At 44.1% G+C, this 13,076-nt stretch overlaps 2 protein-coding genes across 2 annotated transcripts in view; one reads left to right on the forward strand and one right to left on the reverse strand.

Moving 5' to 3' along the window:
* Window positions 1-13,076, reverse strand: part of Atg16 (Autophagy-related 16) — a 359,788-nt gene that overhangs the window by 223,407 nt on the left and 123,305 nt on the right. The window lies entirely within an intron of this gene.
* The window catches only part of neo (ZP and PAN domain-containing protein neyo), a 230,852-nt gene that overhangs the window by 101,999 nt on the left and 115,777 nt on the right, over window positions 1-13,076 (forward strand). Inside the window, exon 3 of the mRNA XM_019047803.2 lies at window positions 535-581. The gene's annotated coding sequence lies outside the window, so the exon portion shown is untranslated. The remainder of the gene's footprint in view (window positions 1-534; window positions 582-13,076) is intronic.

The following is a 13,076-nucleotide window of genomic DNA, read 5'->3' on the forward strand; positions in this document are numbered from 1 at the left end:
GCTTTTATCCAGGATTTGGTTTCAATTATTGAATTGGATCCGTACGCTAACAGATCCTTTCTCTTTCTAAAATTACCAGTAGCGTCATAGATAGGCAATTTGACAATCTGTACGTAACATTGTACTACTTGGCAAGAGGGCTATTTTTTGCGAATCATAGCGATGGATCGGTCGTTAATTTGCACTTTTTTTTCTGACGTTAGAAAAACATGCGCGGAGTTAAAAAGTGGTGCTGGCATTTGCGTATGCGCGGCCAATAGATCGGAACCGCTGTGACCCGGGGTTACAGAGACCTCCATTTACAGGGTGTGGCTCAGGGCACGTCTAGGAGTGTCGACTGGCAATAGAACCTGAAACAACATCTGCCGTGAACCAAAGAAAGAGCGGCAGGTGAATCCTCAGCTGAGCTGAAATTGATGGAGTGAACATTTGAAAGTTCAGGATTTGTTTAAGCCTTCAAAATTTCCAGGTCTCTTACTTGAAATACAAAACGCAGAAATTTCATGTTTAACTCTGTATTTTTCTCTGTTTCAGGTCAGCGAGTTTCATTGCTGATATCAGGAACGAGATCAACATTTAAGGTAATTCAGTCTTCATGATTCACAACTGTAATTGTTCAACCCAATTTATTGTAATTAATGAATTTAAATCAAGGTTTTACAACAGATGGATCACAAGGATTACAATTTTTTGTGCAAGATTTTACAACCAAGAAACAACCCTGAAATGTCAGATATTCACCGAAAAAGATTCAAAGTTACGGACCAAGTTTGGCAATTATTTGAAAAAATATTTTCTCTCGACTTTCCGAAGAGAAAATTTAGAACAAGTTGAACTCAAAACTAATGTTCTCAGAATAATTTTGCAAGTATATTCTCCGCCAAATGTTCATGGAACATTCATCCAGTAGGTTCTATGAATATTAAGGCAAATTTTTTTCAGAATGCGACTTGGCGTGGTTACGTTAAAGACGGCACTATTTCGCGCCCGGTGCGGCACCGAGGTTGGAGGTAAACTCGCTCAGGTAGAGCCCCGACTTGCGGATCGAGTTCTGGATCGCAACGAGCGGAGCCGCCGAGTCCCCCGTGGGCCCGACGGTGGTGCAGGGAGCCGGGGGCCCCAGGGCCCACCACGCACACTTTATGACTAATCAGATGCCCATTTCACATCATTCATCGCTCATTCAACATCACCTTCGGATGCTTTCGCTTGGCGATTCAGGCGACCGCCGCATAACTGTTTTTCCCCGGCGTCCCTGCTCCGCGGCGGCACGAAGCTCAGGAAACGTTTATTTTACGATCTGCGGGAAATTACTGGGTTATAAGGGTTCCGAGCCAGCTCGGCCCGTATAAAGCGCCGGCTCGCGGCGCGAGCGTGCGCGTGGGCTCCTCAGATAAAGAATCTCCAATTTTTGTCCAAGAGCTCGTATGAAACAGAGGTGGAACCCACCTCGCGGCGGGGAGAACGGTAAGCCAGAAAAATCGAAGGCGACTCGACTTAAAAAAATCCGGAGAAAGATTAAAGTACGTATATCGGGAGAGTCTCCGGACAGTTCCGGAATTCCGAAGAAGTATCAGGCCTTTACTGATGACTCCGAGAATAAAGTTCTTCTTCTGCTTCTCATTCTTCTTCTTCTTCTTCTTCTTCTCAATCATCCTCAGGAGAAGAGAGCCAGCTTCATCCTCATCTCTTGGTCGGCCAGGTAATCTGTTCCCGAGGGGTTGTCCGGTCATACAAAAGTATGAGAGTAAAGTTAGAGCCCCCCCCCCCCCCTCCAAAAAAAAAGCAAGGACGGTATCAAATTATTATACTTTCCGATCAGTTTTGACTTGTAGAGTTTTCTGAGGTCATGATCACACTCAGTCTGTATACACTCTTGTAACCAAGGAAACCAAAGAATGGAACTTTCATAAAAAACAGTTTAGTGGAAAACAGCGTAAGTAGGGCGCTTACGTTAATTACCGTTTATAAGTAAACGGTAAATGAGATTTAACCAAAAATCTATACAGTTCTTTAGGAAACCGAAATGGATAGAATTACAAAATTTGAATCAGCTGATGCAAATCTAACAATAGTTATCGAGAACGAACGAAATTGACGACACAGGTCGGGTAACTATTATAGGTGGAATTCGGGCCACTTTGTTAGTGGTTTTTTTCCCCCCTCTAATTATCCTTGTTAAGCTCTTCTGAAAATCTAGATTCAATTCGCCAGAGGCTTTAAAATTAATGCCAATAATTACGGCTTACTATGATGGTCCTACAGACAATTGCCGACGTCTCAGATGATGCACTGTGAATTCTGGAAACACGTAGCGGAGGGCAGCATTTCTGGGAAAATTTCTCCGAGCCACGAGGTCACGGCGGAGGGAAAGGGGCGCGGGCTCGGACCCCCCGTCGCCATTTTCTTCTTTGTTGCACCGTGCATTCGCCAGACTTTCGGTTTTCCGACGCGGGACGACCCGCGAGCGAGACCGCGGTTCTTCGAAACCGGAGAAAAAGCAGACTCAGAACCACGACCTACACCTACTTAGCGTCAATCTGTGATCCTCCTGTCGGCCGGAGCCGGGTATCGGGATTCGAAAGACGTTAACGAGTGGCCCACGGTGGAAGGGGGAGGGGTTGGGGGTAATCTGACGGGTACAATGGCCTTATGTGTCACATACGTTGCCATGATTATCTTGTACCGCCGAGATATCTTGCTCTGCCGACAAGTAGAGGCTGAGCAATAACAAGGACAAAAACGGGATTCAGTGGCACAGAAATTGACGCGTGTTGAGAAAATAAAATAATTAGTCCGGGGGGGGGGGGGGAGCGGGATTTTCGACGAAGATTTATAAGGCAGCAATGGGAAATTTTCTCGAGAATATTTCATTGATTCGTATGAGAAAGCTTTAATGATCCATAGGCTATAAGTTTGGATTATAATTTAGGTATTTTCAGTTTCACAATTCCACGCAAAACTAATAATGATGACTGTCATGTATCGAAGTTTTCAATAAATAAAACAAACAACAAAACAAACGCCATGATTCCAACAACTTCCGTTTCCTGATTTTCAAAGTTTGTCCGGTAGGTACACGGAAAAAGTGTTAGGGATCATTCCCTAACATTGTGGTATTTTCCCAATTTCTTGGATGATATGGACATGCCTGCTGGACATGTTTTTCGTGTGAAGTATTTTCGTTGTAGGTTTCAATATGAGGAACTGCGTCACATGACAGCCGTCATTTCTAGCTTTGTGTGAAATCGTGAGACCTCACTGGAAAAAAAAACACATTGGATCTAGAGTCCAGACTCTAGAAAAAATTGACAAGAAAAAATACTCTTGATTCAATAGGATTTTTGCTTGAATCAAAACGAAATCCGCTTAAATTAAGAGGCTTGGTTCTTGATGTAAGCTAGATTCTGATTGAATCAAGAATACTTTTTCTTGTCGATATTTTTAAGAGTCCGGACTCTAGATCCAATGTGTTTTTTTTTCCAGTGCTAGGTGACTCCTCTATATCAAATCATGTCGTCGCGTTGGTACTTCTTAAAGCGGGAAGCTTAAAAATGCGCAAATTATTTGGTCGGGTTGTGAAGTTAGGGATGAATTTTAAACTTTTCCAAAGCGCCCGTCGTCACTTTCAAGCCATTTCTTTTTGCTGTGGTAAAATTCTGCAACAGATCTTTCCCTGGTTGTCCGCTCTGTGCGGGTGTGCTGAAAATGACGGTTGCTTTTTGGCGAATCTTTGTTCGGTCATGCTAGCACCGGATGAAAAAGCCCCTGGATGCTGAAGTACGTAGCTCGGTGCCCACTTATCCCTGGCGGTGCCCCAGAAAATTCGCCGAGGCGCAGGCTACCGTTTTCGAGTGCTCGGTGTCGGTCGAAATCACCGGTTGCGAATCTGGACACTGGGTCAAGAGGAGCTCGGGCTTTGAGTCGGATTGGAGGATGGGGCTGGGTTGAGGTTGAGCCGAGTTGCGGGCTCAAGGGGGGGGGGGGGGGGGGGGGCTCGGGAGCGAGGCGCAGGCGCAGGCGGGAGGGGGCCGGGGGCGGCTTGGACGGTATAACTGATACCGTTGCCAACGACGTCGGCTCCTGTTGAGCGGCGAGTTGTCGGACGTCGGATGTTGGATGAGGCACCTTTCAAGTGGTGAATGATACTCCTCGATCTCTCATGCCACCACTCGACGCGTCCGCGAGTGTCGGTCCTCCATGTCCACCGCCGCCGCCGCCGTCTTGTTTGCCATAATACGGCCTTCAGCGCCGCCGCTGCCAGCCCACCGGCTAAATCTTCAGGCGAATAAAGCGTACTTTCCGCGAAACGAGTACGTTCAGGGACCGAATTTAGTTGGTCCTTCCACCGTAAACTGAAAAAAAAACTCATGGGATCTAAAGTCCAGACTCTTGAAAACATCGACAAGAAAAAATACTCTTGATTCAATTATATTTAAGCTTAAATCAAGAACCAAGCCTCTTAATTTGAGCGGATTTTCTTTTGATTTAAGCTTAAATCTGATGGAATCGAGAGTTCTTTATCTTGTCAATGTTTTCAAGAGTCTGGACTCTTGATCCAAAGTGTTTTTCCCCCAGTGTTGGTCCTTCCACCGAACTGTAATATTCTTTGGACGAGTCTCGACTGCACTTAAGTCCGGCTTAGCGCTTCTGATCGGCTAGTGGCAGTGGTGCAGTTTGGATCCATCGATAGATGTTACACCTCTATGTGGAAGAACCGACGAAAATTCGGCCCCCGAAGGATCGAGGCGAGTACAACTCCAAGATGCCTCTTTGTGTGTCCCGTCAAAACTTCTGAGAAAAAATGCACATCCCTGGATGGCGTTATGCGCATAGACAAAACTTCTCAAGAATAAAATTTGGAATATATTTTCAAAGAAATTAGTCGAAGACTCAAACACACAATAAGAGTCGGCATTGAGTAGGGGAAGTACGTGACCACCAGATCTTCCCACTCTTTTTTTTTTTTCAGCCGATCAGACACTCCACGAACACTTTACCACTTCTTGAGAAAAATAACGTGGTGAATCGGAACCATACGTTTATTTTCGAATTCAGTCTATTTTTCGGCAAAAATTCAATTCACCATTGCCGGTGCTGATTTGCTAGTCTGGCAGGGGAGAAGAGAGAATCGACCGTTAAAAATACAATCGAATGCACCATAGCGGGTTGACTTATGTTCGATAGCATTCCTGAGTGGTGGTCTATGAAAATTGACGTCAGCGCAAAAAATGAAAAGGAAATACTTATCGGAGACTGACTCTTCTGATAACCTCAATTTTTCGCCCTAAACTTTGAATTGATATTTCGTCTATTTTGCATTGATCTAACCAATCACGTCAGCAGCACTGGCGCTCCACTGTAGTGTCAAACGCAACCTCTGGCTCTTACGGGCATTTTACGACATCTGGGCTAAGGCTAAGCTTTCTGCGGGACGGAAATAGCCCCTTCTTGTGAGGGACAAGGCTCCAATGGAAAAGCTTCCTCTCTTGCAACGTCGTTGGCTGGCCAGAAGCGGAGGCGTGGAGGCTATCCCTGCCTGACCTATCCATACAGGTTGGACACTGGGTCGCATAGGTAGATAAACGACACGAGTATGATCAATCGTGCTCGGATGAAAATGCAGTTACCGAACTGACGTCATCATTCACAGCTTTGAGTTCTGAACTTGGCAACTCTACCCGAGAAGGGGGCAGAGTGTTCTTAGGCGGGCGAGGTAAGGCGCTTGGCCGCTGCGGGATATTCGGCCCACGCCACCTCCCGAGATCTTCCGTCCTGGCGCGACCGGGAGCACGGCCACGGCCAACGTGCTCCAACGGTCGGCTCATGTCTAACCCAACTAATTTCAGGATGAGTGCCGACCCGCACGCTGGATCTCGGACACTAGGTGAACTGATTTTCGACACTCATGCGCGCATTGTCGCAATATCCTCTTCCGACGTATCTCCCAGCCTCTGCGTGCTGGAATCTACGGTAACTTCATACATTGGAAGAGCATGGCCGATGGAAAATTCATTTCTCACCGACTCGCACTCTAGCCATATACAGGCGGATCCAGACACTTCGAACCGGGGGGCGGGGGGCGGAAGGGGGTTTTGGGAGGCTTCCTACGGTAAATTTTAACAATTTTTGTGCATCTAGTTGGCAGTTTGAGTCAATTTCGTCATGAATAATTACCAGATATAAGCGTTCTCTTTCTTCTTCTTTCCTCCGTTCTTTCTTTCTTCACGGAAAAAAAGAGGTAGGGGTTAAGTTCCAACTGTTGGATGATATGAACATTCCAAATTAATTGTGGTAATACCCCGATGAATTGTGATTTGTGAATTGTGACTAATTGTAGTAGTATCTCGATAAATTAGGTTACTAACCCAAATGTTGCGGTACTACCCCAACTTGAGTTGCGGTGCTACCAAACTTAATTGGAAATTCCCATGTTATCCGACAAATTTGGGTAGTAGAACAATTTTAAGGGAAAACCCCTAACACTTATTTTTACACCTAGCTCCCCCCCCCCCAATCGATTCATTTCCGTAGGCTTCAGAGGAGAGAAAACAATGTTGCCCATTTTCCGGATTCCCTAACGCGAGAGGAAAACGCTGCATGAAAGATTAGCGAGTCACGCGAAAGTTGTATTGTGCGATACGAGGGAAGGAGCGTCAACACCCGCATTCTTGGAAACGGTACGCTCACACTTTAACCTCTTGAGGCGCTCGAAAAACACTGGAGCCGGATGAGGCGCGCAGGTGCTTGGAGATAAGAACAAAAAAGGTCAGGAGGGCAGCAACAGCACCGCCACACGGTCACTCCATGGAATACGGCTCACAACGGGAAGCTATATAAGAGGGGTCTTTTTTTCCCAGTCTCCAACTTGCTTCTGCGATGGGATTAAATTGCGCACTCCTGAAAGATCGTCACAGGAGTTGGGCGACCTTCCCGACCGAATTGATGGTTTACGGATAAGTTTGAATGTTTAAAGGTAAAAAATAGGTAAACTTGCTGACCTATATATAGCTAGGATGAACACTGTTGAACACGGTTGAAACATAATGGTGGTGGGTTGACTGTCAACTGGCGAGCAAAATATGCTCCGCAGCGAATCCTGTAACCAGCTCTGGAGTCCTGGCAGAGTTAACCAAACGTATCATAGATCTAATTGGACGTATTTCTGTCAAATGGAACCATGTGCATTATGATGTGAGCCTTGTTATGCATATAATCTTATGGGTCTCAGGGCTTATGTTTTAATGCACATAGTTCCGTTTGACAGAAATACGTCCGATTGATATTTAAAATGCTTAAAGGCTAAGGCTGGCAACTAGATTTCTTGTGGGGAATATACCAGGATTTTTTTTTGTGAAACGTAGTAAAGATAGTAAATTATTTTTACCGAGTAAAGTTAGACATCTTTTAAGGACTTCTGCAAAAGCGCGTCCCTCGCGTCGACCGCAGTGGCGGTTTCCGTGAGTTAGCAACAGTGTTTCGCCTCCATTACAGGCCAATGTAAAGGATCGAATCTGGGCAAAACAGTCTGTTTCGATATATATCGATTGTTTCACCTAAGTTTTGATGGGTGAAGTTGAATGTTGCCAAGTTGCAAGTATGACCACTGGCGTGGAAAAAGACTTGGGAGCCCCTGCTGCAGTCTGTGTCAGTCTGTGACGAATGAACGGAGGAGAGCGCTTAGGCACTCACTCCACCGCTGTGCGAACAAGCAAATCGTGAACGCAACATTATGCAAGGTACAGTACGGAGTCTGGCACTCCCGCCAGAATGCACGTGAAATCCTGAGAGCGTGTGAAAGACTCGGGAAATTCCGAAAAGGCCAGGCAACGCCGGATTTTGAGGACCTGGACTCGGTGCACTAAAATTTTATTGGGCGGCGAGCCTTATCGGGACAGCGAGTGAGGAATGATACATTTTTAGTGCTCAGATTCGCTTAAGACACGCGGAGCGGCGGTGCCCTCCTCAGTACAAATCGCATAACTCCAAGGGAACCCCTACGTGGATCTGCGGTTATTGCTGCTCGGAGTATGGTCCAGCCGCGACGGGATGCTCACCCACCCGGATGGCCCATGCTTTACCGCTTTTCCATGTTTTCAGGGTTAGTATGACTTATGTGAAATGGGTCACTGGTTAGCACCGCTTCCTTCAAGACCTATTAAAACACGCGTTGCATTAACCTTACTTGCAGATGGAGAGCGCCAAGCCATAGAGTAGAATAGAGTCGCAATGTACTGGAGCGTTGATGGAGTCACTTTTTGAGACTGTTTCGTCTAGTATTCCTGAGACTGCTGTGCGGCCGTATGCGTGGGGTCCCAGTTCCGAACTTCGCTCAGAACATATAGATATAAGATTTATTCCATAAAAACCAGGAGTTTTGTACATTTTCGAATTTGATCATTTTGTCCAACATTATTAACACTTTTATGATTAAAATTGGACGTACTTCTGTCAAACGGAACTAAACGCCAATTTGAGTTCCTTCTGAGGAATTTAGAATGCCGGATAGCGCGTTCTGTCAAACAGAACTAAGCGCCACGGAAAAGCGTTGCAAGTATAGGGCGGAATGAGCCCGACGCCCGGCTCCGCCGCCAATCCAAGTCCCCCTCTTCCCTCTACCTTCCTCACCCTCTGGCGCTTAGTTCCGTTTGACAGAAATATGCCCAAATTTGAAACTATGTAATGCCTAAATTGCATTTTGATGGCATTATTTAACTATAAATAATGTACGACACGGACTGAAACTGACCGTTCCTGTGTTCCTCGTGCTTGTCACTTCACTTCCGCGGGAAGTTCTCGAGATGAGCCACGCCTATCCGCTTATACGAACGAGGCAAAGTATCAGCCTTACATATAGAGGAAAAATACGCGAGTCAAGTTATCAAAGGGCCGTCTACCGCCGGGTCATTTTCCGTTTTGACTCTTGGGAGCTTGGCAATTCGCTACAGCAATGCAAGAGTATTACTAAAGAAGGTAGTTTTTACCGAAGCGTGGTCCGGAGTAAGAGCCACGGTGCGCTTTGATTACCGAGATTAAAAACTAATTAAGTTTTGCCCCCTCTGCCTCGTGTTTGAACAAAGATAAAAGGGAACAGAACTGGGAATAGATTTGTCTCGGGACGACCCATCGCTTCCCGGGGAGCAGACAGGGGGTAATTATTTCGAGGAAATCGATACCGGGAAGCGCTGTCGTGCTAATCGAGAACCGCATATATCCACATGGGATTCCGACTGGGGTTATGAGGTTGTTGCTCAGCAGGGTAGAGCGCGGGATGCACCCTACACCCTGCGCTACGCCACGAACGTATGTGCAACCGCGGGAAGAATCAGATAATGATCTAATTTACTTGCTCCCCACTCCCAATCCATGTAGTCTACCAGAATGCAGCGATGTAGAAGAGCAAATAGGATGCTTCAAGTCTAGGAAAACACCTTAGGTTAAAACTACACTAAGAACGAATTTCATAAAATGGACGCTTTTATGCAAAATAAGTTGGGCCTTAGTGGCATAAATAAGTAGCAAAATAAGTAGCATAAAGGAAGCAAGCCACATCGGATACTGCCAAAGCCTGGGCAATTGAATTTTTTACAAGAGAACGTGTGTGCAGATTTCTTTGAAAATCCGCACAACCGTTTCCATGTAATACACTGGAAAAAACACATTGGATCTATAGGGTCCAGACTCTTAAAAACATCGACAAGAAAAAATACTCTTGATTCAATCAGATTTAAGCTTAAATCAAGAACCAAGCCTCTTAATTTGAGCGGTTTTCCTTTTGATTAAAGCTTAAATCTGATTGAATCAAGAGTCATTTTTCTTATCAATGTTTTCAAGAGTCTGGACTTTAGATCCAATGTGTTTTTTTTTTTCCAGTGTAAAATTGAGTTGCCCGATTGAATTTGACAATAGCTCAGTCCGATTAAATTCAAATTTTCTATGATAGGTTTTCAACCATTTTCGAAATAGGTTTTTTATCCAGCCAGAATTAGCTGCAAAAAATTCTTGTGCTTAATACTAAAAATTATACATAGCTTAGAATATTTCTTTAGGACAAGACTTAAAAATTCAATATTATTCATACTCCTTGGACAGTTCTTGGGGTTACTTTTAAAACTTGGTTTGCTTTGAAATGAAGCACGAAATTCATTTAATAATTATTTTCGTCTCAGGTAAGAAATACTCATTTCTGCTTCCTATAAAATCCAGACTCGGGCCGTAGAATCGGCCTCCTTTCCAAAAGAGCGATTATAACGCATATTCTTAGCTACATTTTGCAAATCAAGATTACACTCCTTGATAAATACGTTACCCTTCAGGTGCGTTACCACCTAAGCCATGCACAGCATTATATTATTTTGCTTCACTAAATTATATTCCATGCGTTACAATTAGCTGATTTAAATGTTTCTACATTTTTTTAAACCTTGAAAGATTAAGACGATAGAAATCCAAACGGGTAGAATAGCTTCAAAGGAAGAAGACTAGTTTTATTCAACGAGCGTGCATCATGCGTGAATTCTATTATAAACAATTTCTCATTTCTTTCTGTTCATATAAATAACATTCAATATATTTCTTCTTCACGGCGCGGCGGCGTTCCCTTTCCATAGGCCAAAAGTTTCGATTACATTAGTGGCTAAAAATAAATGAGATTTATATTTCTCAGCTATCAATTGGTTAAACTGACAACTCCAAGTGTTTAAACTCATAAATTGAAACTGCGACACACCTCTTCATGTGCACTCTTGGGAAAAATATTAAAAGGGAATTAAAAGGAAGAATGTATAAATAATTATTTTTTCAGTCGATTAGAAGCAAGAGAAAACGGAAAGCGAGAAAGAAAACCTCCCGCGTGAAGTGTATACTGCGAGAAAATGACGCGGAGCAGTGGCATAATTCAAAAAGCACCGCTGCCAGGATATGAAAAAAACTGGGTTTTCCTTGAGTGATCACTGGGGGTTTTTCTTTGCACCATCCGACTCTTGATTGTGGTGTTGGAGGAGGCCGACCTATGCAGGAGAACCAACACGGATGATGGTGGCAATAATGGGAAAATCCACAGCTGAGAATTTATTACACTTGTAATAAGCTCTAGAAATAATAACTTTATAACCGCACTAGGCCACTGGTGCCGAGTGGTGTGTGTACTGCAATAATTTATAAGTTGAGCGGGCGCACACTGCTTATACTAGAAAGTTACGTTGTGTGATACACTGTATCAAATTTGAATTTTTCTTGTTTCAAAATTTCACTCTAACGTTCCCGTTCTAAATCTAATGAAAGCTTTTACGGTATCAGAACATCTTTAGGTTACTAAATTATTAAGAATTGCATGGCAATTCAAGCTGGTCTATAAAAAAAACCGGGTATCTTATAATATCTCCTTGGAGAAATATTAGGACTTGAGGGTTATATTTCTTCCTTAAATTTTTAATGTCGGTACTCAATCATTGGCTTCCCCTTATTACTTAGAATCATTTCGAAACTCATGACAATCCGATACTATAAAACATCTTTAAAACTTTTTTCAAAACTTTAAAATGCTCTAATATTCAACACGGAGTGTAAATTCCGTACAACAGATAAAACCAAGCGAAATAACTACAGAAAACAAAAACGAACATAGGCTAAAAGGCCTAAGGCCATAGACCTCTGATAAACATAGTAAGCTCATTCCAAGCGGTAGATGATGAGTTTCAGCTTTCCTGCCAACCCTTCTGCCCGGGTCCAAGTTCTGGGAGCCGGAACGCCCCATCTCTCCGTGCCGAAGCAGTCCGCGCCTGAGCCGAAAAGACCCACAAAATTTGCCCCCGGGGACCGGAAAGGGTTTCAGCCGAAAATTCTTGCGACTTGTTTACGTAGGGAAAATTTTCGAATCTGAAAGGATCTTAAAATATCCTACGCTTAAATGGATCGCGTGTAGCCGAAAGGGACCAATCAACATCAGTGCTAAATTTAACCAGGCAATTTAATTTTTTACTTGACAAGATTTGTGCGGATTCCTTTCCACATTTTCAGGAATTTGCTTCGTACTATGCAGAAAATTCACTGTTCGCAGAAAAATCCGCACAACCGTTTTCATGAAAAAAGTGAAACTGCCCGATTAAATTCGGCGATAGGTAATGTGGCTTGGTTCTTTTCGACTTAACGCGGTCCAAATAGTTTTTTTTTTTTTTTTTTTTTTTTTTTTTTTTTTTTTTTTTTTTTTTTTTTTTTAATAGAAAAAAAAGAAAAAAAGGAATCAAACAAAAAAACCTAGTTTGATTTCAAAAATTGCTTCTTTTTCAGGGGAAAATTGGCGACAATGGGAGTGAAAATCATAGCTTCCGAGGTAGAGCATTTGTTTTTTGCGCCCACAGTACAGCGTTTAAATTAACTCGCCTTGCCTGGAAGGCGCAGAGCATACCGGGTCCGAGTGATAAAGCGAGGGATGAGATAAAATACAAGCTCGCTTTGATTTCGATCTATTATTTGAATGGCGGGGTGGCGAAACCGGGGCTCTCTCCGCCCTTGCTCGGCCGCGGTGCCGCGCCGGTGCGCGCTGCGGTCGGCGCGGCGGCCCTTCCGCTGGGCCGGGCCGGGTCCGGTCGCCGAGATTCAATTCGCGAACGGGCTAATGGATGCAACGCCGGGTAATCTTGTCTAATTGATCTAATTCCCGACAGATATAATGTATGGAGTAATCAACTTGTTCTGCGTCCGCCAAGGCGGAAACGATCGCTCCCGGATGACGTCACTAGGTGCGATGACCTTGACGCATTCCGTCATTTTTCATCCCATGCATTCCGAAGCCAAAATCGTGTGCTTAAAGTTGTCCGGCAAATGCAATACTGAAAGAGCCCTGTTGAAATCCGGATGTTAGTCGGATCAGGGTGTCTACTAAAACAGGCTAGCCAAAAATCAGTGTTTTTACAGTACATTCCCCAGAAATTCAGTACCTCCTCATTATAAAAATTCAGTACTTCTTCAGCACCTCCAATTGGCGAAATTCGAAGAATTTGAATTTTCCGCTCCAATTGCGAAAAAAATGAAAAAATTCCGGACCTACTTGCGAAATTTCCGCACTTTTTCAGTGC

This window comes from Bemisia tabaci, chromosome 1 (assembly GCF_918797505.1).
Source record: "Bemisia tabaci chromosome 1, PGI_BMITA_v3".
Taxonomy (NCBI): domain Eukaryota; kingdom Metazoa; phylum Arthropoda; class Insecta; order Hemiptera; family Aleyrodidae; genus Bemisia; species Bemisia tabaci.